Here is a 27,550-nt window from a genome sequence, read left to right on the forward strand (position 1 = left end):
ACCTTTAACATACAAACCTTTAAAACAGTTTCAAACAATTAAAAACAATTAACAATAAAACTACTAGGATCTAATAAAAAAAACCCTCCTAACATTTAAAAGACCTATCATATGTTCTCAATTGCCTGGGAGTAGAGGGAAGTCTTAGCTAGGCACTGAAAAGATGACTATGTCAGTGCCAGGCGGACCTCACTGGAGAGAGGATTCCACAACTGGGAGGCCTTCTCCCTTGTTGCCACCCTTGTAACCTCCCTCAGAGAAGTCACTCAGAGGAGGGTCTCAGATGTTGATTGTAGTTTATGGATACGTTCAAACCAGGAGAGGCACTTTATCAGGTACTGTGGTTCTGAGCCATGTAAAGCTTTATAGGTAAAAACCAGCACCTTGAATTCAACTTGGAAATATACAGGCAGCTGGTGCAAGTGAGCCAGAATCCGTGTTATATACTCAGACCTCCTGGTGCCCACTATCAATCTGGTTGCTGCATTTGGCACAAGCTCCAGCTTCCAAACCATCTTCAAAGGCAAACACATGTAAAGCACATTGCAGTAATCTAACTTGAAGGTTACCAGAGCATAGACTACAGAAGCCAACTTATTCCTGCATAAGGGGCATAGCTGGGCCACCAGCCAAAGCTGGCAGAAGGCACTCCATGCCACCGAGGCCACCTGAGCCTCAAGTGACATTCATGACTCCAGGAGAACCCCCAAGCTATGAACCTGCTCCTTCAGGGGGTGTGCTGTGCAACCCCACTCAGAACAGGTTGAGCGCCCTCCATCTGGTCAGAAGAATCACCCACTAACAGCATCTCAGCCTTATCTGGACTGAGTTTCAGTTTATTAGCCCTCATCAAGTCCATTGTCACAGCCAGGCACCGATTTAGTACAGCCACAGCCACATGTGAATGCTGTTGTCATATCTAGTGAATGCTGTTGTCATATCTAGAGGCCCAGTTCAGATGTGAAATTCCTAGCTTCTAAATCCTACTTCAAGCCCCCATTTAAGTTCTAGGTTACTAAACTAGGGATGTACGAAAGTCACTTACCGTTTTGCGGATCTGCTTCGCAACGGGGGGGAGGCGCTCCATCCCTCCCCCCGGAATCCTCGACGGGGGAGAGGCGCTCCATCCCTCCCCCCGGAGTCCTGCCCGGCTGGCTCCAGTCCGCGGGGATTCCACGGAGCCGCTGGCTGGCTCCGCCCGCAGCCGGACATCCGGCCGCTGGGCAGCAGGGACGCAAATGGTGGCTGCCGTAGCCACCGCCGTTTGCATCCCTGTATTTAACCATGATAGGCTATGTAAATATTTACGTAGCCTATCACGGCAAAGTAAAAAAAAAAACGCGTACGCAAATGGTGGCAGCTATGGCGGCCACCATTTGCGTTCCTTTTTTTTCGCCATTTGAGCCTACGTAAATATTTATGTAGGCTAAAACGGTGAATCAAAAAGGAACGCAAATAGCACCCACTACACTATTTGCGTTCCTCTTTATTTTCGCTGTAATAGTCTACGTAAATATTTATGTACACTAAAAAGGCGAAAAATAAGGAATGCAAATGGCGGATGCTGTAGCCGCTGCCATTTGCGTACACTGTTTTTTTTTTTAACCCAGACGTGATAGGCTACGTAAGTCTTTACGTAGCCTATCACGTCTGGATAAAAAAAGAAAGAAACAAAAAGACCAGAATGCAAATGGTGGCTGTGGCAGCCGGTCGGAAGACCAGCCGCCGCCGGAGCCGCCGGCGTCCGGAACATCCGCCCCAGGTAAGTCTTGTCCTGGGGGAGATCCGCGGGGGTACGGGGAAGTGGCAGGCCGTTCCGCCACGGATTTCGGGGACCAAATGCCAGTGCATTCGGCCTCACTGAAATCAGTGGCGGAATTCTCCGCCATCCCTATACTAAACCCATATTAAACCACATTTCCCTATTTCAGACATCATGTCGAACTGTAGTTTAAGCTAACCAGGATCAGCATGCCAAAGCTGGTGCATGAAAGGAGGAGTGCACAGTCCTGGTTCTCATTTCAGGTAGGATGGCCGCTTGTGAATCACCCCCAAAGAGAAAATGCATCACCAAAAAAGAAGGCAGCAATTTGCATTACTGTCAGGACTGATTCTGAGCGCAGGGAGGTAGTTAGCAGCTCAGATTCAGAAGAGGAGCAGCCAGAACTGGAGGAGGCATTTTCACAAGCCAGTTCAGATATGGGTAGGCGTGCTTCTCAGGTTACCAACTCCCAGATGGCCGGGCATGAAGCTTCCTCCTTGCCCCCCTCTGTGAGAAGCCGGGACGAGGAGGAGGAGAGGGAGGAGACCGAGGGCTGTGATCTAAGAGATGCTAGACTACGGTGCAGAACTAAGAGGGAAATGTCAGGGGCAGAGCTCAGACGGTCAAACCAGTTAGTGATGCGTGAGAGGCTATGCAGGGAAGCATCACTGGAAGGGTGGGACCTCCCTCCCTAAGTTAGCCTAGCCAGATCGCTGCCCTTTCAAACTGCGGGCAACTTTCGGTGATCCATTTTGAATCCCCTGGAGGCATTCCTTTGTAGCCAGAGAGTCTTCGAGGATTTGCATCTGTAGTGAACCTGTGAATAATGAAATAAACATGTGAGACTGAAGCCTCTCATTTTGTGTGTGTGTGTGAGTGCTTAAGGAAAGAGGGGCCCAAGAGATTGTGACAATTACCTTTACATATGCTAATTTATATGTATAGTTGTAAATTTAGACATAATATAATTTCAATAGAAACACAGTACATCTCACCGTAGTAGGGAAGACTGTGACCTGATGACCTGTGTGCCTTGCTCAGTCTGTTGTCAAGGTGCTGTTGATGGGCAACTTCAAGGCCTGGCTCTTCCTTCGGAATGGCTCTTTATTTTTATACTGAACTTTGACAGGACAGCCCGTCAATAGAGGACACCTTCAAAATAGAGGACAGTCCTCTGTAAAAGAGGACACAAGTGCACCCTAATTTCAGGCTTGCTAGACTATGGTTTGCAAGCTGGGATTGTTACGTTTGAAAGCCCCCAACACTGCCAAGGAACAGGAAGCACTTCCACTTGCCCTTCCTGTTCCTTCCACATTAATGTCAAGTCCGAAGTTTACAGGTTCATATGTTTAAAATGTTTGGAGCTTACTGAGTGTTGTTATTCAATCCAGCCTCTTGAAACAGTTTTATAATGCTTGCACCAAGCAGTCAGATGGGATTGGTCTAGGATAGCATCTTCGTTGTGATTTGTATCATAAATGCAAAATGCACGTTGGACAATAGAGGCAACACTCCTGTGCTTAGATAACATAACAAAGAGGAGATGTGACAGTATGTCAGAGTTAGAAATATGAGCCTGGGAAGAGAAAGCTCAAATGACTAAACTTCCTCTCGCTAGTCTAAGAGCCCTTTCTAACGCAGACATTTCTGCATGTATAAGAACCAAAAAATGAAATTCCAGTTAAAGAGATTTTAGTGAAAACAAGCTATAGCATGCAGGACATTCTGACAGGGGGAAAGCTTGCTAGGGGGAAAACTTGCAGAATAACCCAAGAGGGGAAGGGGAAAAAAGATAAGGGCTTCTGGTCAGGCTTAAGCTGGTAAATTTATAGCGGTGGTATGAACTGATGGATGAATAAATGCCACCTCGATAGACTCAATGCCAGCTGGTCAGTTTATCTCTATAGAGGAAGGAGGAGGTGTCCTTCAGCTGATCTCTGCTGAGGGAACAGCCAAGCACTTCTGATGAGTGGAGGAGAATGTGGGTTTAGTAAGAGGAGAAGAGCTGTCAGAGTTATAAACCTTAAAGGCCTGCTCTACGTGTTGTTCCTTTTTATCATGGGAAATTTGCTTGAAATAGCCTCTTTCTGTTGCCTTACTACTGCTGCCATGTAGTTGGTGTGGAGGGTTTAATTTTCCATGAGAAACAGGCCATCCTGGCATGGGAACATCCATATCAGGACACAAAATCCCTTGGAAAGTGGCACTATCTGTTATCAGGTGGGGCAGCCACTTATGAATCAAGGTGGAGGACAGTCCTTTGGCATCCCTTCCAATACATAACTGTCCTCTGTAAAAGAGGACACATAGCTACTCTATCATATCAGGGCTGGTTCCAGCTTTGTGGGCACCCCGATAGTGTTCTTTAGTGAGTTCCCCACTACATAGGTGGGTCCATTCCTTTGCTAGCAGGCCTTGACAGGCTTACCTGGAAGTAGGGTAGTCATGAGTCCTATTTTACAGAGGACAGTCCTGTAATTCATAGATTCATAGAATAGTAGGGTTGGAGGGGCCTACAAGACCATCAAGTCCAACCCCCTGCTCAATGCAGGAATCAAAGTCAGAGCATCCTGACAGATGGCTCTCCAGCTTCATCTTGAATGCCTCCAGTGTGGGAGAGCCCACTACCTCCCTAGGTAATTGGTTCCATTTTCGTATTGCTCTAACAGTCAGGAAGTTTTTCCTGATGTTCAGCCGGAACCTGGCTTCCTCCAAATTGAGCCCATTATTCCGTGTCTTGCCCTCTGGGATGATTGAGAAGAGATCCTGTCCATCATCTCTGTGACAACCTTCCGAGTACTTGAAGAATGCTATCATATCTCCCCTCAGTCTTCTCTTCTCTTCTCTTCTCTAGGATTTGAAGGCATCCTCTATTTGAAGGACTGTCCAGTCCAAGTTGGGTTTCAAGATAAAGCTCCCTAAGGAGGCAGAGCAGGGGCTTTAAAGCAGGGCCCATCCACTGTTAGCACCTGGACAACAGACAGAGCAGAAACACAGGTTACCTGGTCAGGGTCTTCCCCACTATGGTCAGAGGTACTGTATTTCTATTTAAATTATAGTAATTCTTTCTGATTTGGCATCTATACATAAAAATTAGCAGATGCAACTGTCATGCAAATCGGTGTCCTTTTTTGTACTCTTTTCTCGTGGTGTATTTCCTGTTTTTTGGCGATACCTAAGTGTCCACCTTACCTGGTGGCGGGCTGGCAATGCTGGATGGCGGCACTTCAATCTGAACATGGCAGGTGGGGCTGAGCAGCCCACAGTGCCCCAGAGTGATACTACATCAGGGGCAATGTGAGAAATGTACATGTTGGATCAGAGCTATCTGCCTGGAGCAGAGGACCCAGGGCAGGCATCAATATACTGGTAGACACTGGTGGGGTGCTGAGCCCCTGGCAGCTACCCAAGGGTGACATGTGCTGACACCAGGCCTGCCTGTTGGCAGCCAGTACAAGGGGTGCCACATGGAGCCAGTTTCAAATATCCCCCATCTGATAAAAATTGCAGAGAGAGAATGGGCCTCAAAACATATGATTCTCTTTCTGAGGTGTGTGCATCTCTGTTCATAAGAGCCATGAAAAGCATTGTTGATCAGGGTGCTCATGGAACGTCATGGGGCGACCCCTTTTAAAAGCAGGGCATTTTCAGTGTGCCCTGCTCACTGGGGGAGCCACAAGGCCTTCCATGGAGGTCCTTCACTGGTGTTGCATTGCCAGTGCAAGCAGACCATTCAGATGGATGGCCATGTGGGCCTGTTAGCATTCACTGAGAACATGAGAACTGCCCTTAGCTAACTTACATAGCTGGTTCGTGACTTACACAGTAGTGTTTTCTGTAGAGCTGGGTATGCCCATTTCTGTTCAATTTCATCATCCAGTAACATTTTAAGCTTGATATCACACATGCAGTGACTTACCTTCCCGTGCAAATAATGTTGACATTGATGTGCTTAATCCCTGTTCCATGTCTTGAACAAATCTTTCGTATCCTCCTCATCTGGCCCTGGTGGTAGCTTCCCTCTCATGCTGGATAGCAGCTGGAGGGGTGTGCGTGTGTTGGGGCTGTGTCATACGAGAAAAGGGTTAAACTGTCTTCCCATGATCTGCAGCCCCAGTCCTGATTGTCCTCCCATGCAGCTGCTATTTAATGTTTAAAAAGCAGGCCTAAATCATCCAATGACACATTTGCTGTAATATGAAGCCTGCCCTCAGGAGGTTCCCTTCCTCCATTGTACACAGGACATGGAAGAACTATAGCTAAAGTGAGGATCCTGATGCTGGGTGCCTTCCTCTATCCCTCTTCTCTTGCATGTGTTATGTTAATTCATTTCATAAACCACAATAAGCAAAAGTAATTCACTCTCTGATAAATCTGGCCTAAGTGCAGCCGGAGAGATAACTGATGGTCCTGAAGTGTGTGTATTGACATATTCCCCAGCATGTTGTTCATTCAGGCTTCGAGGGAACACACAGGCAGTGCCTTAAAAATATCAGTGATCGACACATCACAGCTGCTGCTGTGACCAAGGAATGCAGAGAGGGCATCAAAGTACACACTTGTAAAAATAAATGAAGCAGGCCTACCTCTGGCACGGCAGGTATCGGGATGTGACATGTAGTTTAATCTGGAATTAAACTAGAAGAGGGCTTCATCGCTGCAGGTGCTTCACAGCCCCAGCTGCAACCTTTCAGCCTAACAAATACAATGCTCTAGAGGGTATGATTTCGAAAGCAGTGTGACAGAAATGATGCTTGAGAAGCAACAACAGCAAACAGATACAACGTTTTGCATACAACTTGTGTACAGTATGCATCCGTACCGGAAGCCAGCCACCCCACCCACCCACCCCCCTGGCACCATTTTTGCTTTCTTGTCTTTGTATGCTGTGGGTGATTTTAAATCACCTGTAAAACAACTGAATGTAGCATATTTGGGTATCAGGAGACCTACCTGTCTCACTTTAATTGTAAATATGGACTTGGATTGTGCACAGAATATCCTAAAACCAAAAGAACTGATGAGTTCCTGAGATGCTTTAAATTGATAATGGTGTACAGGCAAGCCAACTGAAGCTGAATTCAGATAAGATGGAAGCGATGGCAGTTGATAGGAGATTGTGGACTAGGTAGCATAGAAACCTAGAGCCTCCTTGGTCATATAGGTTCCTAGAGTTAGACTGTCCCTTGATATCTTGATTAACATGCCTGGAAGGAAGTCCACTGTGCGATGAGCACCAGCTGTGCTTTTCACCAACTTCATCTAGTTGAAGCCTGTCCTGCAGACAACTTTCATGCCTTTACAATCTAAGAAGCCTGTCCTGCAGACAACATTCATGCCTTTACAACCCTCAAGCTAGGTGACTCAAAATGCATCTGGATAAGGCTGTTGTTGATGACAGAGTGCAAACTTTAGCTGGTGCAGAGTATGGCAGCATGATGGAGGGGTGCAAAGGAACTCATGGGCAGTGGCAAGTAGCAGCAGGTTACAGAAGTGTTCCTAAGAACACAAGAAAAGCTGTGCTGGATCAGACCAAAGGCCTCTCTGTCCAGCATTCAGTTCCCACAGGGGCCAACCATCTGCTTCTTGGAAGCCCACAAGCAGGACATGAGGTCAATAGCACCCACCTGCTCATATTTCCCAGCAACTGATATTTGGAGGCACACTGGTTTCAGCATCAGCGTGCGGGCTCTACTGCCTTCTTAGCTAGAGAACTTTATCGCAACAAAATGACAACCGTCATATCTAGGGATATTGGAGAAATCCACAGCAGATCCGATTCAAATGGGTTCTGATTTCTCATTTCTGTTAATCCAACCTATAGATTCCACAGCAGACTGGCTTCTTCCAAGTCACATGGATTCTGTGGATTTGTGGGCCATTTTTTCGGGGGGGGGGGAATTTGTGCTACTGCGCATTAGTGGAAGTGTGCATTACTACATGTGTGTATTAGTGTAAGTGCACACTAATGTGCACTTGAACCAATGAACACATGTACTAATGCACATTTGTACTAATGTGTACTTGTGCTGATGCGTCCTTGCACTGATGCGCAGTTGCACAAGTGGAACGAAAGATGCCTGTCAACCCATGAAACACAGACATAATGGATTTACCAAAATCTGTACATCCCTAGTCATGACCCAAGGTGGCAGAACATTTCCATTACATTGCTGGAACATCCCTATGCATTTACATTGCTATCTAACATTGATTATATAGAAGATTAATCCTATAGGACTGATTGTAGAGAACCTCAGGTCTGGAGGCCAAATCAAGCCCACCTGGAGTCTCAATCTGGCCCTCAGGTGTTCCCCAGATGGCTCCACCCCTTCCCCTGGCCCACCCCCTTCCCTATGACCACTGATTGTGCCCCCCTGATTCTCAAAGGTTGAAATGCCTCTCCCAAGGCTTAACTACTAACAGTAAGAGGGCTCCTTCACATGGACCTTTTATTGTGCTATTGAGATTGCTCACTCATGGATGTTTGTGGGCCCTTTAGATGATGTTGTCAACCTCCAGAGCATCTCCTGCACAAAATGACCTGTATTCTATTTTAAAATAGATCGGAGATCATGAGCTATCAAATTACGCTGCTTGTGTTACGCTTGAGCTACCTCTGTGAAAAAAGAAAAGCGGCAAGAAGAGGTGCTAGACCAATGATACATATGGAAGACTCAGATAAGGGGGAGAAAAAGGGGGAAAGGGGAGGGGGGAAAGGAAGTGCATGTAAAGGGAGTCCATCGTGATCCTGCATTTAAAGTGGAAGCAGAAAGCCCCCTTTTAAGGGCAGGATTTTAGGCTGGTGTAGAGATGCTCAGACCTTCAAGCTAAAAGATGTTGGCATTTGCAGCCCTGTCCCTTTGCCTTTAGCTCTTATGGTTTTCTCCCCAGCCCTGCCCACAACTGGAATGTGGCCTCCAAGAGTTTCTCCAGAAGGGAATTCAGGCCTTGGGCTGAAAGAGGTTCAAGTTCAACAGCCCTGGTGTACAAGCTGTACTCACATGGATACTGTTTGATATTTCAACTGAATGCGTGAAGGTCAGCACAGCGCCGAGAAACGTGATCCTCCCTCTCCATGTATTCAGCGTTTGCAGACATTTCATCTGAAAAGGGGCAAGTGAATCCTTCCTCAAAGTTTGATAATTTGCTGGGTATATAGTTCGGGCAAATGTCTTTCTTCCTGGAATAGTGTACAAGGTCTCTAAAGAAAGAAGGGCAAAGGAAGGGTGAGTGCCAGCAACTGTTTCTTCTCCTCATAGATTTTTAAAATGGAAACAGACCTCTTCCTTCAGACAATACCCATTAAGAGTGCTGTATCAAAATGGAATAGGTACTGCTTGAATAACGGAAGTTTTCAACACCAGAAAACCTTCAGATGCCCCTTTCATCTTCTTGCTTTGAGAAAGAGAAGTTGACAGCCATTTCAGAACTCTGTGTTATATATGCACCTGAGGGAGATTTTAATTGTCTTCATTCAGTCCTTCACAGCAAGAGAGGGAAGAATTCATTAGGGTTCTTACCATTTTGGCAGTTTGGATATGGCTCTTTTAAAGGGGAAGCACACTTATTCCTCTTTCCAAGGAAAGCAATTATTTGATCAAATGCTTAAGGTCACCTTCCTTGTTATTGTTTATTTGCAAAAATGCAGCATTGCCGGGAGGCTCCAGGAACTGGAGGGGCACGGAGTGTCATTATTTGGCTGAGTAACTTAAATATGGAGCATTGGAGGGTGGTTTTGCATTTGGATGAGAAATCACTGACAGAGCCCATATATTCTTCAGTAAATTTATTACAGAGGGTCTACAAGGTTGTGAGTCAGAATCTATTATTCAATTGAACTAGATTAATTAGGGGTGAAACCAAGGAGCTTCCCACCAATTTGTGAACAATGTGTAAATATTTTCCATTTGATTGATGAGTAGTTATTCATCATCAGCCCACCCAAAGTTCTCTTTCTGCTTCTCTTGCTACCACTAAACTATTTGCACACCTGAACCAAATATTCAAGAAGAACCTCCAGCTGGTGTGAATTTAAGTTCTATTTCCACATTTATAAGTTCTATTTAAGAAGCATCCAAGGATGCTGAAATGAATCAATTTGTGGAAAAGTGAAAATACATTCTAAAATGGTCAACTGAAATAGAAACTTTGTGATTTGAGACTCTCTATTCTTATGAATCGTATCACAATTTGGCTAAGAATTATTATTGTTGTTGTTGTTGTTGTTGTTATACCCCGCCTTTTCCCCAGTACTGGGACACAAGGTGGCTTACAAACATTGAAACATATACAATTAAAACATATGAAAATATACAAAAGTTAAACTATAATTAAACAACAATACAATTAAAAATTTTAAAACGTTAGAACAGCATTTCAGCAGCTTCCCCCCAGGTTCTAACTATGTCCCAAAGGCCTGCTGGAACAAGAATGTTTTAGCCTGCCTCTGGCGGAAACACATCAAGGAGGGAGCCATCCTAGCCTCCCTGGAAAGGGTGTTCCACAGCCGTGGGACCCTCTCCCGGGTTTCCACCAAATGTGCCTGCAACAATGGTGGGACTGAGAGTAGGGATGTACGAAAGTGACTAACCTTTCACCGATTATGTTGATGGTGGGGGGGGAGGCGTTCCGTCCCTTCCCCCAGAATCCTGGCCAGGCAGGGAGGCGCTCTGTTCCTCCCCCCGGAATCCTCGAACGGCCGGCTGTGGTCCACGGCAGCTCCACGGAGCGGCAGGCCAGGCCCGGCCAGGCCAGAGCCGTCCGCAGCCGGAATTCCAGCCACGGAGGGCTCTGGGTAAAAAACAACAACAACAACAACAACAACAAACCGCGTTTTTCATTCACCGTTTTAGCCTACGTAAATCTTTACGTAGGCTAAAACGGCGAATCAAAAGGGGACGCAAATAGCTCCCGCTACACTATTTGCGTTCCCCTTTATTTTCGCTGTCATAGTCAACGTAAATATTTACGTAGATTAAGACAGTAAAAAGAAGGAACGCAAATGGCGGCGGCCATAGCTGCCGCCATTTGCATACGTGGTTTGTTTGTTTTTTTAAACCCACCCAACCACGATAGGCTACGTAAAGATTTATGTAGCCTATCATGTCTTTTTTTTTTTTTTTTACACAAGCCTGAAAATGGCGGCAGCGGCAGCCGGTCGGAAGACCGGCCACTGGTGCCACCGGAGCCGCCGCCGGAGCCGGCGCCACCGCCTGGAAGATCCGCCCCAAGTGAGTCTCGTCCCGGGGGGATCCGCGGGGGGGGCGGGGGGGCAGGCCGTTCCACCACGGTGTTCAGGAGGCTGAATGCACTGGCATTCGGCCTCACCGAGATCCGTGGCGGAATTCTCTGACATCCCTAACTGAGAGAAGAATGACCAAGATTAATCCATTTTCACAGGTGATGCCTAAATTGGTTTTTGCATTTGCATTTCCTATTTAGATAAAATAAATGAAAAAACAAACTCTGCATTGGTACACTTATTTACCCCCCCCCCCCGTTTTCTGTACTGTATCAACAACAACCTTTGGAAATGACCAGTGGAGGCTGGTGGCTCTGATTTCGGTGGGGCTGTAAATCTATTCTGGGTTTCACTCAGAACCAGCCAGAACTCTAAAGGAGCTATCCCAGGTGCTAAAGCCTATTCCCAAAATAAGTTCAACACCTTGGATAGCTCTTTTAGAGTTCTGGCTGGTTCTGACTGAAACCTGGAGCAGATTTTCAGCCCCACCAAAATTGGGGCCACCAGCTTCCACTGGAAATGAAACAACCGAGTTTTATTCATTTGTATGATTTGTACCCCACCTTTCTATCAAGAAAAATGGTGCTCAAGGTCGCTTACATTCATAAAACTTGTTTAAAATAATAAAACAATGCATTAACACACAATGAAAAAGCAGCCATAACAGAAAACCTCCCAGCATCCAATCCAACAGACCCATTTACATTCCAAAAGCTTGCTTGAATAAAGAGGGCTTTGCCTGTCAGCAGAAGGACAGCATAGAGGGAGTGAACCTAGCCTGTCTTGGCAGGGAGCTCCACAGCCAGGGTGCGGCCACCATGAAGGTCCCCTTTCACTTTTCCGCCAAATGCATCTGTGAAGGCAGCGGTATTGAAAGAAGGGCCTTTCCTGAAGATCTTAAGACCCAGGCCATCTCGTGTGGGAGAAGGCAGTCTTTCAGGTAGCCTGGTCCCAAGAGTGTAGGGCTTTATAAGCCAGAACCAGCACTTTGAAATGTGCGTGGAAACAGACTGGTAACCACCAGCGAAGCTGTTGGAACAAGGGAGTCACGTGCTCCTTGTAACCAGCCCCAGTCAACAGTCTGGCTGCAGCATTCTCGACCAGCGGAAGTTTCTGAACAGGTGTGAAAGGCAGCCCCACAGGTGTGGGTTACACTAGTTGAAACAAGATGTAACGAAGGCACGGTGACTGTGGCCAGGTCAGACATTTCTAGGAATAGGCACAGTTGGCATACTAGCCCAGGCATGCAGGTTCAGGACTGAGTCCAGAAGTACAGCCAGACCGCAAGCCTGAGTCTTCAGGGGGAGTGTAACCCCATCCAGCACAGCTCGTGTCCCTATTCCCGGTTCTGTCTTTTTCGACGAACCTGGAGCACCTCTGTCTTGTCTGAATTAAACTTCAATTTGTTTCCTCTCATCCAGTCCATTACAGACATCAGATACCACTTTAGAACTTTAGAAGCTTCCTTGGATTTAGATTGAAGGAGAGAGAGAGTTGGGTGTCATCAGCATACTAGTGGCACCAAATCCCCAAACTCCAAACAATCTCTCCCAGTGGTTTCATGTATATGTTAAATAGCATGGGGGACAAAACAGAACCCTGAGGGACTCCACAGGCCAGCAGCTGCAGTGTCAAACAGGAATCCCACAGCACCACCTTCTGAAATTGCCCATCCAAGGACTGGAGCCTCAGTATAACAGTGCCTCCCAGTCCCATCTCAGACAGATGTTGCAGAATGATACCATTGTTGATGGAATTGAAAGCTGCTGAGAGGTTCAGCAGAACCAACAGGGGCACACTTCCCCTGTTCAGTCGCCACCACAGATCATCCATCAAGGTGATCAAAGCAATCCCTGTCCCATAACCAGGCCTGAAACCAGATTCTTAGCATCAAATAGGCTCATCCAGCTACCAGTTTTCAACATGGCTGGTTGAGCTTTGTAGCACTAAATTCTTGCATGCCAGAAGTGCCATGCAGAAGGGAAGTTTTGCACCATTCTCAGTCTTTTTGCTTGGGTCACGTGGTCTGATCCTGCAAGTTCCTGGTCTACTATTTGGACTGGTGGCAATACCAGCCCATGACATTTTGCTGCTTGAGGTGAAGGACAAGTTGACGGGAAGCTGACTTGACTGGCAGTTGCATTTTAACTGAGCTCTGGCAATGGGACAATGTCCTCTACTGCACCTGAGGGCAACAGGCTAGCTTAGAAGATGCAGGGGAGGCTGCAGGGCACATATAGCAATATCATCCAACACCTTGCTACATCTCCTAATAGTAGGGTTGGCCCTGTGGAGATGAGGAGAGGGATCATCCCAATCCACACAGACTGGAGGTCTGAAGCAAAGAATTAGCAAGAATGACATGACACCCCTTAAAGGCCTCATCAACTTCAGATGAATAAAATGTGCGTCAACATGACCATTTGCAAAGGTGCCTGTTTTACCTTGACTGCTTGCTATTTGACTGCCTCATTGCAATAGCCCATAGTTTTGGGTCACTGAAAGCTTTGAAAATACTTAACTCAAGAAACTGTTAAAGTTAGCAGACTCTTTGGAGTGTCAAGCTGTTGCTGGAGTTGAAAATGATGTGGGCAGGCTAAAGGAGTTGCTGATTTTGCTCCTCAATGAAAAAACATATTCATTCTGAAATGATCATGGTTGGGAAAGCACAGTTTAAAACAAATGTCTATGGACACTGATTTGTAATTAGCATCTCCTGTGAGCCCCGTTTCCTAATGAGCTGTTTAGTTTACCTGCATCCTACAATTACATGCTTCCAACTACTTCATCTTTTTTTACAGGTGTTCAGAGAACTCTGAAAATTATGCAAGTTTTTAATGGAAATACCAGATTGCGATTGTCTATAAAGAATCCATTATTTGACAGCTTCTTTGATTTAGCCCAGAGGCCCGATTCAGGAACACCATGCCCCCAGCATCTACAAGCCTATATGCTCAGGAGCACATTGTGGGAAAGCCTTTAGTCACAGGTTCTGCTTCATGGTCAGCAGGTCCAGCCTTTGACATTAGCACACCTTGAATGGAGAGCCAGCTCTGAACACTTCCTTTCAGTAGTGTAGTGATCAGTTTTGATGCAGGAGCTCATCATGGCAGTTTCCCACATAGCCACACCCCAGGAAGAGCCCACAGTCATGCCCTCAAAGACGGTCCAAAAACTCAGGCACCTGGGTTGATCTTTAGGCAGGTAGGAGTGTTTGGGGAGACCTGGGTTCATGGTATGACCTTGAGCTAGTCTCTGTCTGAGCCTAGCCTACTTAACAAAGGGATAGTGTGCCAGGCCAGACCTGTCCTCCAACCCCTCAAAGTGACAATACTGACAAATACCTCTCTGGCAGATGAAAATGTTCTGGAGGTTCTTTCTCCAGTGCTCCGGCACCACTGCACCACTGCTTCTTTTCTTTTCTCCTGGATCCACACTCCTCAGTTCTTCTTTTTCCTACAGCTGTTTTTCCTCTTACCACCAAGTTTGAGTCTCCGTCCCACAGTGCGTGGTCCATCTTTCACCACGCCTTTGGCTGCCCTTCTTCATTCCTCTCTCTCTCTCTCTCTCTCTCTCTCTCTCTCTCTCTCTCTCTCTGGCATTCCTTCATTCCGGCTGCATTTCATTCTTTCTGTCTCTAATCTGCTTCACTTGCCACCTCCATTCTGGCTATGTGCTCTCTCCCTCTCCCTCCCTCTCTCTCACACACACCCACACCCACGGACCCTCATCACATGCTCAAACACACACTGGGACCCTCATCATATGCTCCTCAATCTCTTAGAATCATAGAATCATAGAATAGTAGGGTTGGAAGGGGCCTACAAGGCCATCGAGTCCAACCCCCTGCTCAGTGCAGGAATCCAAGTCAGAGCATCCCTGACAAATGGCTGTCCAGCCTCGTCTTGAAGGCCTCCAGTGTGGGAGAGCCCACCACCTCCCCAGGTAATTGGTTCCATTGCCGTATTGCTCTGACACTCAGGAAGTTTTTCCTGATGTTCAGTCGGAATCTGGCTTCCTGTAACTTGAGCCCATTATTCCGTGTCCTGCACTCTGGGATGATCAAGAAGAGATCCTGGCCTTCTTCTCTGTGACAACCTTTCAAGTACTTGAAGAGTGCTATCATATCTCCCCTCAGTCTTCTCTTCTCAAGGCTAAACATGCCCAGTTCTTTCAGTCTCTCTTCATAGGGCTTTGTTTCCAGTCCCCTGATCATCTTTGTTGCCCTCCTTTGAACCCTCTCCAGCTTGTCTGCATCCTTCTTAAAGTGTGGTGCCCAGAACTGGACACAGTACTCCAGATGAGGCCTAACCAGTGCTGAGTAGAGGGGAACTAGTACTTCCCGGGATTTGGAAGCGATGCTTCTATGAATGCAGCCCAAAATAGCATTTGCCTTTTTTGCAGCCACATCACATTGTTGGCTCATATTCAGCTTGTGATCGACGACAATTCCAAGATCCTTCTCGCTCGTAGTGTGGTTGAGCCACGTATCCCCCATCTTGTAACTGTGCATTTGGTTTCTTTTTCCTAGGTGCAGAACTTGGCATTTGTCCCTATTAAATGCCATTCTGTTGTTTTCTGCCCAGCACTCCAGTCTATCCAGATCACTTTGAATTTTGTTTCTGTCTTCCAAAGTATTAGCTATCCCTCCCAATTTTGTGTCATCTGCAAATTTGATCAGCATTCCCTGCACCTCCTCCTCCAAGTCATTAATAAAAATGTTGAAGAGCACTGGGCCCAGGACTGAGCCCTGCGGTACCCCACTCGTTACCTCTCCCCAGCTTGAGAAGGTCCCATTGATAAGCACTCTTTGAGTTCGATTCTGTAGCCAACTGTGGATCCACCGGATCGTTGTTTCATCTAGCCCACTTCGAGCTAGTTTGCTCATCAGGATATCATGGGGCACTTTGTCGAAAGCTTTGCTGAAGTCGAGGTATATGATGTCTACAGCATTCCCACGGTCTACAAGGGAGGTGACTTGATCAAAAAATGAGATCAGATTTGTCTGGCAGGACTTGTTTTTGACAAATCCATGTTGGCTTCGAGTAATCACGGCATTGTTGTCAAGGTGCTTCCAGATGGATTGCTTTATGATCTGCTCCAGAATTTTCCCAGGGATTGATGTCAGACTGACTGGTCTGTAGTTCCCAGGTTCCTCCTTTTTACCCTTTTTGAAGATAGGGACAACGTTAGCCCTCCTCCAGTCATCTGGCACTTCCCCGGTCCTCCATGATTTCTCAAATAGAATAGACAGCGGTTCTGAGAGTTCTTCTGCCAGTTCCTTTATGACTCTAGGATGCAGTTCATCTGGCCCTGGAGATTTGAACTCATTCAAAGTAATGAGGTGTTCCTTGACCATATGCCTGTCGATCTCAAGCTGCAATCCTGCCCCTTCAGCCTGTACTTCGCCTTTGCCAGGGGGGTCATAGACCCTCTTTTGGGAGAAGACTGAGCCAAAGTAGGAATTGAGCACCTCTGCCTTTTCTTTGTCCTCTGTTATCATTTTGCCATCCTTATTTAATAGCTGAACAACCATTTCTTTCCTCTGCCTTTTACTATGCACGTAGCTGAAGAAAGCCTTTTTGTTGTTTTTAGCATCCCTCGCTAACCTCACCTCGTTCTCCGCTTTAGCCTTCCTGACGCCATCCCTGCAATTCTGTGCTACCTGCCTGTACTCTTCCTTTGTTACTTGGCCTTCTTTCCACTTCCTATATGTGTCCTTTTTTGTTTTCAGGTCATCCCTAAGCTTTTTGTAAAGCCACATTGGCTTCTTCTGTTGTCTTCCACCTTTTCTTCTTGTTGGAATTGTTTGTGATTGTGCCTTGAGAATTTCCTTTTTTAAAAGTTCCCACCCATCTTGGACTCCTTTTCTCGCTAGCATTGCTTGCCATGGGACCTTACTGATCATTGTTCTGAGTTTATTAAAATCAGCTTTCCTAAAATCCAGGGTACGCGTTTGAGTACACTCGGCTTTTGCTTCCCTTAGAACCAAGAACTCAAGTACAACATGGTCGCTTTCCCCCAGAGTTCCTGTAACTGCTACTTTATCCACTAAGTCATCTCTGTTGGTTAGGATCAAGTCAAGGATAGCCGATCCTCTAGTTCCTTCCTCTACTTTCTGTAGGAAAGTAGTTCTTGTTCTCTTTGTATCCATAAGTCTTTATTAATGGCTGCTATTTTGTGTGTTCCTAGGAGGAAGCAACTAAAGCAGTCTCTTTTTTGGAGGGAACCAACAAAGATTGTTGCAATGCATCCCTCCTGCATTGAGCAGGGGGTTGGACTCAATGGCCTTGTAGGCCCCTTCCAACCCTACTATTCTATGATTCTATGATTCTGTGATTTCTGGGAAATTTGTCTGTGATGTGATGTGATAGGGGGCAGAAAGAGCTTTGGCAACATTGAGGCCTGGGTTCCTATGGCTTTGCTTTACCAGAAAAAAAAGGTCTGATTTGTATGCATGTAAGTAAGGGTGGGCTATTGATATAAAACAGGTGGAGTAACTAGAATCAGGTTCCTCCCCTCCCTGCCTTCATAGATAATGAAACGTGCATAGACTAGCTGCACTAAGGAATTAACCTGAGAACCTAACAGGGAGTTGCCAATTTCATGGCAGAAAAGTTAAAAAAAAACACAATAGTGAAATAAGAATGTATAAAAGCAATAAATTAGGACCATTTTGTATCTGCAAAGAACACTTTTGTGGCTCCCCAATACAAAATAGTGCCTACTAAATCATAGCAATATTCAATGTAAAATGAAATAGATGTTAGAACAGCTTTATCACCTGATAGATCAAATGTGCACATGTCATAGTTAATATAACATTTACTGAAAGAAATATACCGGGAAATGAACTGAATTAATCACCAAATGAGCCTGCTTGCTGGCAAATGACGTATCTCCTATTCCCTATATTCACCCAAATTTAGCAAGGGAGTATATTCTATGCAGAGCTTGACATGAAATAGCTTGAACAGCTATTCTACCTTGATGTGAACAAAGAACCGGGATCCTTAGTAAGACAGGATATTGTGGACACAGAACGGTTTGGTACAGGTTTTATCTGGGACTTGGGCTGAGTACTTGTGAACTCAGGGTCCCTCTCACTGATTAGAGTTGAGTTTTGGGGGGTGGGGTGGAGTGGAAAAGGTCCTAAAAGCAAAATGCCTGTGAGCATTGTTCTACTCCTTTCTGATGGATGGAGTTGGAATCAGTCTCCAAATTAAATGCGTGTTATTGAAAGTACAAGCTACTGGTCTGCTCTAATTTAGGCTACATGTGCCTGCAGGGGATGGCTGGAAACAGTTCTAGGTGTAGCAACCATAGTCCTTCTTAAAGGGACTACTTATTTTCCCCAAGTAATGTCCCAAATGCCTTTCCTTTGTAAAGAGAAAGATTCAGTGCATACTTCTCAATATTTCATAGAGAAAAATTGTCATACAAAGGAGTCTCCATGTATGTGTATCACACACAGTGACACAGATGCATAATTTCACATTGTGAAAAGTTCCACTCAAGCTGCTTGATGCTGAATTCATCTGTTTGTTCTTTTGATGAAGGCTACACTAGCTAAACCGAATTGTTCTACAAAATAATACTAACAGTTCAAAACATACCTCAGCAACCAGAAGGTGTGTGAAATGGAAGTCTGCGTGGTGCTTTCGTGTTTATGTGTCTACACACACAACCTGTCAGAAATGTAATGTCTTTGGGAAGGGAGATGAAACCTGAAAGATAATGATACTATATAGCAACTCATAACTGGGAGGGAATGTAGCTTAGTGGCGGAGCACCTGCTTTGCATGCAGAAGGTCCCAGATTTGGTCCCCAGCATCTCCAGGTAGGGCAGGAAAAACTCCTGCCTGAAACCCTGGAGAGCCACTGCCAGTCAGTGTCAACAATACTGGGCTAGATGGACCAATCGTCTGACTTAAGGCAGTTTCCTGTGTTTCTCACAAAAGTTTAACAAGGTGTCCTCAAAGGGCAAAAGAAGGGACAAAAAAAAAAAGTTATACGGAAACCCGTCTCAGAAAATAAGGAAAGTCAGAGCATATGCCATTGTCATTCCAGAGACTTTCCAGGCATGCTAAGGAGTCTGGTGTCCTCCAACTTGTCTTCAGTCTGTTTGCCAAGGGCATCACAAGTAATGAATGTGAAGCAAGGAAAAAATGCACAGTTTTGTTCTTGTGGGAAGTAAAACATGGGTAGTGTCAGTCCATTTGATTTCCTTCTGGTTGTTGCCAGGTTTGCTCTATTGTCCTTTCTTCTGGGTTTATTTCAGCTACTTTGAGCTGTAGTTATGATTAGTTCATTATTGGGGGGAAATGTGCTTGCCAAGTGAACTAATGATGGGGGTTGAAGGAGGGTGAGAGCAGTGACATACTTTGAACTCTGGAAATGAGAGTGACATTTCCTTGGGCTGGCAGCTTGTTTGCTGTTTCCTTCAGTGTAATTGCCTCAGGAGTGGTCATCAGGTATACACACCAGCTCTTTCCCTGAGCAGAAGCACGCATCTGGAGTCAGCAGATCCCAAGCAACTAAAATACATGGTTGGACTTTTGGAATGTTTGGCTTATGCATTGCAAGCAGAATATGGCTCTGACGAGGTCACAAAATCAAGCTGGTAATTATATCACTGGGATTCAATTTTCACTCAAATGTCAGGTGAAAAATAAAGGGTACAATGCACTGGGAATATCTCCTGTTTACTTGTTTATTTATTACATTTCTGTACCATTAGCCAAAGCTCCCTGGTTGGTTCACTAAACAAAACTTAAAACCACATAATGCAATAACACAGAAAAACGTAATATAAAAATCACCGAAGGCTCGTGGCTCCAATGTAAGTGGGGTGGTTTATTCACTCTGGGTTTCAGTCAGAATCAGTCTGCACAGAATCCCCATTTTGGGGATCGGGTTCAGAACTTTGGACAGCTCCTTTAGAGTTCTGACTGAAACCCAGACAGGGTTCACAGCTCCACTGATGTCAGGGCCACCAGCTTCCACTGATGAAAATGATACATTTAAAATGGAATAAACAAAAGTAAAAACTAAGACAAAAGCCAGAAGCAGTGCAAAGATCTAAAAATGTACTAATGTGTGTTTTTTTTAAAGATGGAAGGAGGGAGCAATCCTATGGGGATAGGTGGCCACTTCCAAACTCAGAGGCAACCACCTACCCAGTGCATGGCAAGAGAAATGAGGAAGGGATTGTCTCCTCCGCACTCCAGATGCCCTGTATTCATGGCTAGATGGCTGATTTCTGCTCTTTAGCTGCAGGACATCAGAGCATGGGGGGGCGGGGGGAGTGCCATGCCAGCACTTCTGCACTCCCCTCCCCTGGGAATGCCCCCTTTTGTCCCGCTCTGCGCTGCTCTTACGGGTGCGGAGCATGGCAATGATCCATACCACCTGGGAGAGGGTGGGAGAGTGTGGGGAGGAGGTTCCCCAGGAACCGATCTTGGAGGGTGGCCTCCAAGGTCAGTTCTCAGAAACTGACCAAACCTACAGCTGCCTAGCCACTCTCTAGTGGCCATAGAATTGAGCCCTAAAAGTCCTAGGAAAATAAAAAAAAGTCTTCACCTGGTGCTGAAAAGACCACAATGAAGGCGCCAGGGGAGCCCCCCCGGGGATCCCTTTCCACAAGCAGGGGGTCACCGCTGAAAAGGCCCTCTCCTTAGTAGCCATGGGCTCACTTCATTTGGCAGGGACACCTGGAGGAGGGCCTCTGAAGATGATCTTAGAGTCCCAGCAGGTACAAATGGAAAGAGATGATCTTTCAGTTAACCTGTCCCCAAGCATTGAGGGCTTTGTAGGTTAATACCAGCAGTATGGACTGGGTCTGGAAATGGGCCGGCAGCCAGTGCAGATCATAAAGCACTGACGTAATATGATCATATATGTCAGTCTCCATTAACAATCTCACTGCCCCTGTTTGAACCAGCTGAGGTTTCCAGACTGCTTTCCAAGGCAGCCCTGCATATACCACATCGCAGTAATCCATATGTGAGGTTGCCAGAGCATGGATCAATGTAGCTAGGCTATCCATTCCTACACACATTGCATTGAAATGAATGAGAGGTGGATGAGAGTGCTATTCATTTCAGTGGGGCTTACGCAAGAGGAGAGGTTTCCAGTGGATTGTGGCCGCAGTTCTTTATTTCTGTTTTGCACTGATTGTGGGAAAAGGGATAAACGAAGAGATCATAGTCCTATTCAGATGTTATTCCATGGAGAAATGAACACTGGAGTATGTGTGTGGGGTGGGGTGGTATGCGGGAAAGAGAAGCAGCCTCCCTATCTTACCTGCATGCATTTGTTTCTACATCCTTTGCAGTGGTTGTCGAAACTGGAGTTGTACAAAAGCAGCTTGTGCTAAACAGGTTATAATATCATTCTGATACAACAGGCATTTCTATGCAAATTTCTCTCTCTCATGCTCTCTGCCCTAAATTTCATTTCAAGAGCAAGAAACTTGTTTTTTTCTTCTTTTTTAGATCACAAATCTACTCGCACTTGAAATAAATAATTTATAATCTGGATCTTACAGGTGCTGAATTACACACAGAAACACATTCCCATAAATGAAATTGTTCAGAAAATATGAAGAAACCTAACCACATTATTTTTATATTGTTTATGATACGGAGCATACAGGCGCTGATCCTTGTGTGTTTATAATATATATGGGCATAAAAAATGCATGAGCAAGAAATCTGGGCCTGCGTGCCAGACTCGTGTGATTGATCTCAAGCCTACTTTCACGCTTTCTCACTATATTGCCCTTTATTACTGTTTGCTCCAAAATTGCTTAGTGTTGCAGCTTAAAATCCAATTACAGGGAACCTCTTCTTGCAGCCTTTTGGTATGGAAAGTTCTGCCTCATTTCTTGGCTCAATATTTTTGTCTTAATTCCACGATTATGATCCTGGTTTGCCAAAGACCTTTTATCTACTTTAGCACTTCAGAATAAAATACCCCCCCTCAAAAAAACCCCTAAATCTAGCACCCCCTTTTATTAAATCATATAAATGGTGCTTCAGATTTCAAAGCTTCCCTAACCAATTCTCAGAAGATTAGCTGTTGGATCACAGTATGGATATACCATGATGGCTTCAGCTCTGCCATTTTGCACCATCACGAAATGACTGCTCTCCAGGATTTCTTGATCAGTGCATTTAGTATGAGCCCGACATCTCATTTCCTCACTTACACCACATTTATTCCTCTTAGGGCACAGGTTTGTTGAGCGTTGCTTCATTCCCAGTTTGTCTGGGATTGCTGAACTTCTTCACTGGTGAGCCTTTCACTGCTGCCACTCGGGATCAGCCCAAGACATTTTGCAGCCTGAGGCAGAGCAGCAAATCCCACCCCCTCTCCCATAACCCCAGGCAAGGCACCTAGTACACATTGCCAGTCAAGTTGTTTTGGCACCTGAGGCTCGCTGAATGAGAACAGTTTGCTGTACTTCACGACACTCAAAATCTGCTGCCCGAGGTGGTCGCCTCACTCCGTTTAATGGTACAGCTGGCCCTGGCTTCACTGGCACAAAAAGCAGGAGGGCCATCCGTGTGCCATCATAAGAATGCCACTGGGAGAACAGGGACATAGGGAGCTGCCTATATATGCCTTATGTAGTTAGACTATTTGTCCAATGTATCCTCCTCAGACTGGCAGAGGGTCTGTGGGGGTCTCAGACAGCAAGAGGACTTTCCCATCACCCGCTACCTGACCTTTTGAAGATGCCAGGGACTGAACCTAGCACTTCACCGTGCAAAGCAAGTGCTCTCCCACTGAACTACAGTCCCTCCTGAAGCATCCTAGAGACTTAACTGCACTGCAAACTTACAACATTATGACAATTTAGGGCGCAATCCTATGCATGTTTAGACAGAAGAAAGTCCCCAGCCAGCTATGCATAGGATGCTGGGAGTTGTAGGACTTTCTTCTGTCTAAGCATGCATAGGATTGCATCCTAAATGTCATTCTTTTCTTCCCCCAAATCCCTGGGAACTGCAGTTTGGTGAAGGTACTGAAAATTCTTAGTTAAAGATCCCTGTCCACCCTTGCAGACCTTCAGTCTTCCCTCCCTTCCAGGAGATGATTATTAAACCAGTTTAAGATGGTGGCATAATTGAGCCATAACTTGTTTCTTCCAAAAGTAATACATTTTGTGCAAAGCTATTACAGATATAGCCTGAATAGGGCTATAGATTGTATTAATTTAAGAGACATTTCCCTGACTTAAAGATATGATTATTGACTCAGAAAATGTAAGGGGAGCCATGATAGAGCCCCTAGTGAGGTTCGCCTGGCACCTACCCTATATTCTTTCTGGTGCCAGGTGAAGATCTTTTTATTTTCCCAGGCATTTTAGCTTTCTAGACTTTTAGCTTTGCTGTTTCAAATCTGTATTTTAAATTCCTGCATTGCTGCTAGGTTTTATTCTGGTTGTATAACAGTGGTTTTAATGTTTTATATATTTTATATTGTTTTATTGTGTGCTGTTTGGTTTTAATTTTTGTGAACCGCCCAGAGAGCTTCGGCTATTGGGTGGGATAGAAATGAAATGAATGAATGAATGAATGAATAAATAAATAAATAAAATAGAGGTATACAAAATTATGCATGGTGTGGAGAAAGTGGATAGGGTGACATTCTTCTCCCTCTCTCATAATACTAGAACACAATGGGGTCATCCCTTGAAGCTGATCGGTAGGAGATTCAGGACAGAGAAAAAGAAGTATATATTCACATGGTGCATAGTTAAACTATGGAATTCACTAGTGATACCAACCAGTTTGGATGGCTTTAAAAAGGGATTACAAAAATTCATGGAGGAGAAAGCTATCAATGGCTACTAGTCCTGAAGTCTGTTTGCTACCTCCGGTATCAGAGGCAATATGCCTTTGTATCAGTTGCTGGGGAACATGAGCGGAACAGCGCTGTTGCACTCATGTCCTATTTGTGAGTTTCCCATGGACATCTGGTTGGCTACTGGGTGAATAGAATGCTGGATTAGATGGACCCTTGGTCTGATCCAGCATGGATCTTTTTATGTTCTTATGTGTGTGGCAGCAGGAGTTTGCACTTTTGAGGTAAGCCTCAGATATGCTCACAAGTCACAAGTATTGGAATGAATACAAGGTCGAGTGACGGACTCGACCTTGGGGGAGTTGGGGGCGGCAACGGCCGACAGGAAGCTCTGGCGTGGGCTGGTCCATGAAGTCACGAAGAGTCGGAAGCGACTGAACAAATAAACAACAAATTTGAATGGGGCGCTCTTATTTTTGAGCTCCTTGGATGTTCTCAACACTCCTTCTTGAAATACATAGGATACTTACTTCTTGAATAAACCATTCAGATTACTTGTGGGTTTTGCTCTTCTGTTGATGTTGCACTGGCAGCATCAGGAAAACCCAGAAAAATGAATTAGTATGCAAAACATTAGTAAGCAAGTGAAATTTCTCAGGGGAGTTTTAAACATCAATTTTGTCTAAAACAACATTAGAAGGGAATTAGATGTTCCTCCTCAGGCAAAACTTTGGGGGAATTTTGAGAAAGGTCAAAGGAGTTTAGATGAGACTTGTGAGTTTCACACATACCTACTTCTGTGCAATGGTGCATATATTTCATAATTTGAGACTAGCTACAGTACCTTCTTATTCCAGCCTAATCCATGTATATGGAAGTGAATGCAGGGATATGTGTCCAGATGCATGTAGTGGGTTGAAGGAGGGAGAGGGGGATTCTGGCATGGATATTCCCATGCTACAAAATATATGCACCCTTCACATGAGTATAGAAGGGCATGTAGGCAAAATGTACCATAGAAAATAGTCCTGAGGTTGATATATAGCAAGTTCCACATGGACTTCATCTGTGTAAAAGTGCAGGGCCTGGCCCCCTGCCTGATGCTGCCACTGCCCTCTGGCACCATCAGAGCCCGTGCGTAGCATGGACTCTTTCCGCCGCCACCACTCACCTCCGCTCCTCCGCCCCACAGACATCTTCACCTAGCTATGATGCTTACTATGGAAGTTGAGCTGGCACCAGGCTCCATTCTGCATTGGGTGGCTGCCATGTGTGATGATGCCCCCAAAGCAGTGGCCAGTGTTGATGTTGGGCATTGCATCTTGGGGAATTTAACATGGCAGCTGCCCAATATGGAATGGCACCGGGCACTAGGGATGTCAGAGAATTCCGCCATGGATCTCAGTGAGGCCGAATGCCAGTGCATTCGGCCCCCTGAAATCCATGGCGGAATGAAGCCCCCTGCCCCCCACCCCACGAAAGGCGCACGAAACGGAGCACTTACCTGCTGCCATCCGCGCTGACTTGCGAATGGCAGCCGCGTCTGCGGCCACCATTCGCTTCCTCATTATTGCCGTGATAGGCTACGTAAATAATTACGTAGCCTATCACGGCTAATGCAGGGATGCCATTTGTGTCCCTGTGGAGGCCGTGATAGGCTACGTAAGTATTTACATAGCCTATCATGGAAAAAAACCCAACAACAGCGAATGCAAATGGTGGTGGCTATGGCGGCCGCCATTTGTGTTCCCTTTTTTTTTTTTGCCGTTTTAGCTTACGTAAATATTTATGCAGGCTATTACGGAAAAAAAAAAAGGAACGCAAATGGCGGCTACGGCCGCCGCCATTTGCATCCCTGCAGGCTGTCCAGAGGCCAGATGTCCGGCTGCGGGTGGCCCTGGGTGGCGGCTCCGCAGAATGTCCGCGGAGCGGAGCCAGCTGGAGAGAATTTCGGGGGGAGGGACGGAGTGCCTCCCCCCCACCACGAATGTCACCCTTTGAAAAGGTAAGTGACTTTCATACATCCCTTCCGGGCACTGGCTTGACTGCCATAATAAGTGCTGCTGCTAGGTAAACACATCTGTTGAGATGAACATGCTCAGTGGCCACAGAATGCTAGCTGATTTTGGAGGGTGAGGGTGGAAACAGAAAACCAGAGGAATGGAATGGAATGCAGCATCCTGGAAGACAGGATGGCTGGCTGAATCCCTGCACATTGGGGGTGGGGGGAGGTCCCATTTGTTCCTCCTTATTTCTTATTTCTGCCTCTTCTGAGGTGATGACTACTATTGCCATTTCTGCATGTGTGCTCTAAGAATAAGTAGTGCTTTTTCCCTTTCAGAACTATTTTTTTTTTATTCCTATGGAAATAGATACGGATTTAATTGATTAACATCCATTCAAGCAATCAACTAATATTTCTTTTATTTCCTTATTTTATTTATTCACCATTCTTATACCCTAGTCTTTTTCCAATGCAAGGGTACAGAGCAGCTTACAAATACTGATAATACAAAAAGGGCCCTAAAAGAAACAACAATAAAAATCCTACTGTTAAAATAGAATGGTAAAATATGGCAATAATAATCTACCAGAGAGGCAGAGAAATGAACAAGACAGGAGTCAGCTGCTTGAGTAAACAACAAGGCCTTTACATTATTATTATTATTATTATTATTATTATTATTATTATTATTATTTACAGTGGGGGGCCTAATCGCTTTCCCCTGAGAAGGAATTCCACAAATGGGACCTCATTTAATTGGGTGATGATAGCCCAGCAAAAGAACATGCATCCATTTTGTTTAAGCGAACAGGAAACCTATGTCTGCCAGTTGCTTGATGTGTAGATCAGAGCACAGACTCTGGATTAGGGGCACCTATCTATACACTTTAACATGTTTTAAAGTTATTAAACTAAAAACCAGGATCATTTCGGAAAGGCATCTAGTTTGATTTACAGCAACATTTGTTATCAAGATTTAATTTACCTGTGCTATGATCCAAAGGTGGAGTTTCAGGGGAAACCATGTAACAAAGGATTGCCCACCGAAAAACTCCCTCTGCCAGGGAAACTAGACTTTGATTACTTCCCAAGGAATAGTACCGTGTCAGCAATCCCTTTTGAACAGAGGAGTTGCAGAAAAATCTAAGTAACCAACAGATATTAATAAACTAAATTTACAAACATTTACACCTTTTCACATAAGGGCTGTAGAACATGGCTTGGAGTGGGTGGGGAGGAGAGACTGGTTTCTTCCATGCTTAAGATAAATATAATTTAGATTTCTCAAAGCTTATTAAACTTTAATTTTTCAATTTACGAACACGCTTCCAGAAAATTTGTACTAATGTACAAGCTAATGTACAAACTTCCCCTCAGGGAAAAGAAATTCTGTCTACATAGGATTATTTCTGAACACTAACTGTGTGATTTTATATTCTAAGGCTTTATTTGGAGATTTAATAGTCTCCCAGCCAGGGATATGGCCCTCTTTGTCTCCAAATACATCCTGGTAGGTGGAATGGACTGAATATTGAAAAGAAAATGCCCTGAATATATATCTCTACATGGATTCAGCATGGCTCCTTGTTCCTTCTTTTTTTTAGTACTTGGTTTCCAAAATATTTCCAGTCTACAGAAGTTGTGTTGAAAATTGGAAGCCATGAAGTAATAACTCCTTCTGCTTGTTTGCTTTCTCAGAAGAAGTTCATCCTGTTACCAAGAAGAA

General features: G+C 45.2%; 1 long non-coding RNA gene across 1 annotated transcript in view; it reads left to right on the forward strand.

Moving 5' to 3' along the window:
• Positions 1–8,779: 8,779 nt before the first annotated feature.
• LOC146352336 (uncharacterized) overlaps positions 8,780–27,550 on the forward strand; it is a 90,995-nt gene continuing 72,224 nt past the window's right edge. The window contains exon 1 of the long non-coding RNA XR_014787348.1: positions 8,780–8,991. This is a non-coding gene — a long non-coding RNA (uncharacterized LOC146352336). The remainder of the gene's footprint in view (positions 8,992–27,550) is intronic.

The sequence above is a fragment of the Heloderma suspectum genome, chromosome 2, assembly GCF_057233095.1.
Source record: "Heloderma suspectum isolate Gila_16-S chromosome 2, 16-S_ref, whole genome shotgun sequence".
NCBI lineage: Eukaryota > Metazoa > Chordata > Lepidosauria > Squamata > Helodermatidae > Heloderma > Heloderma suspectum.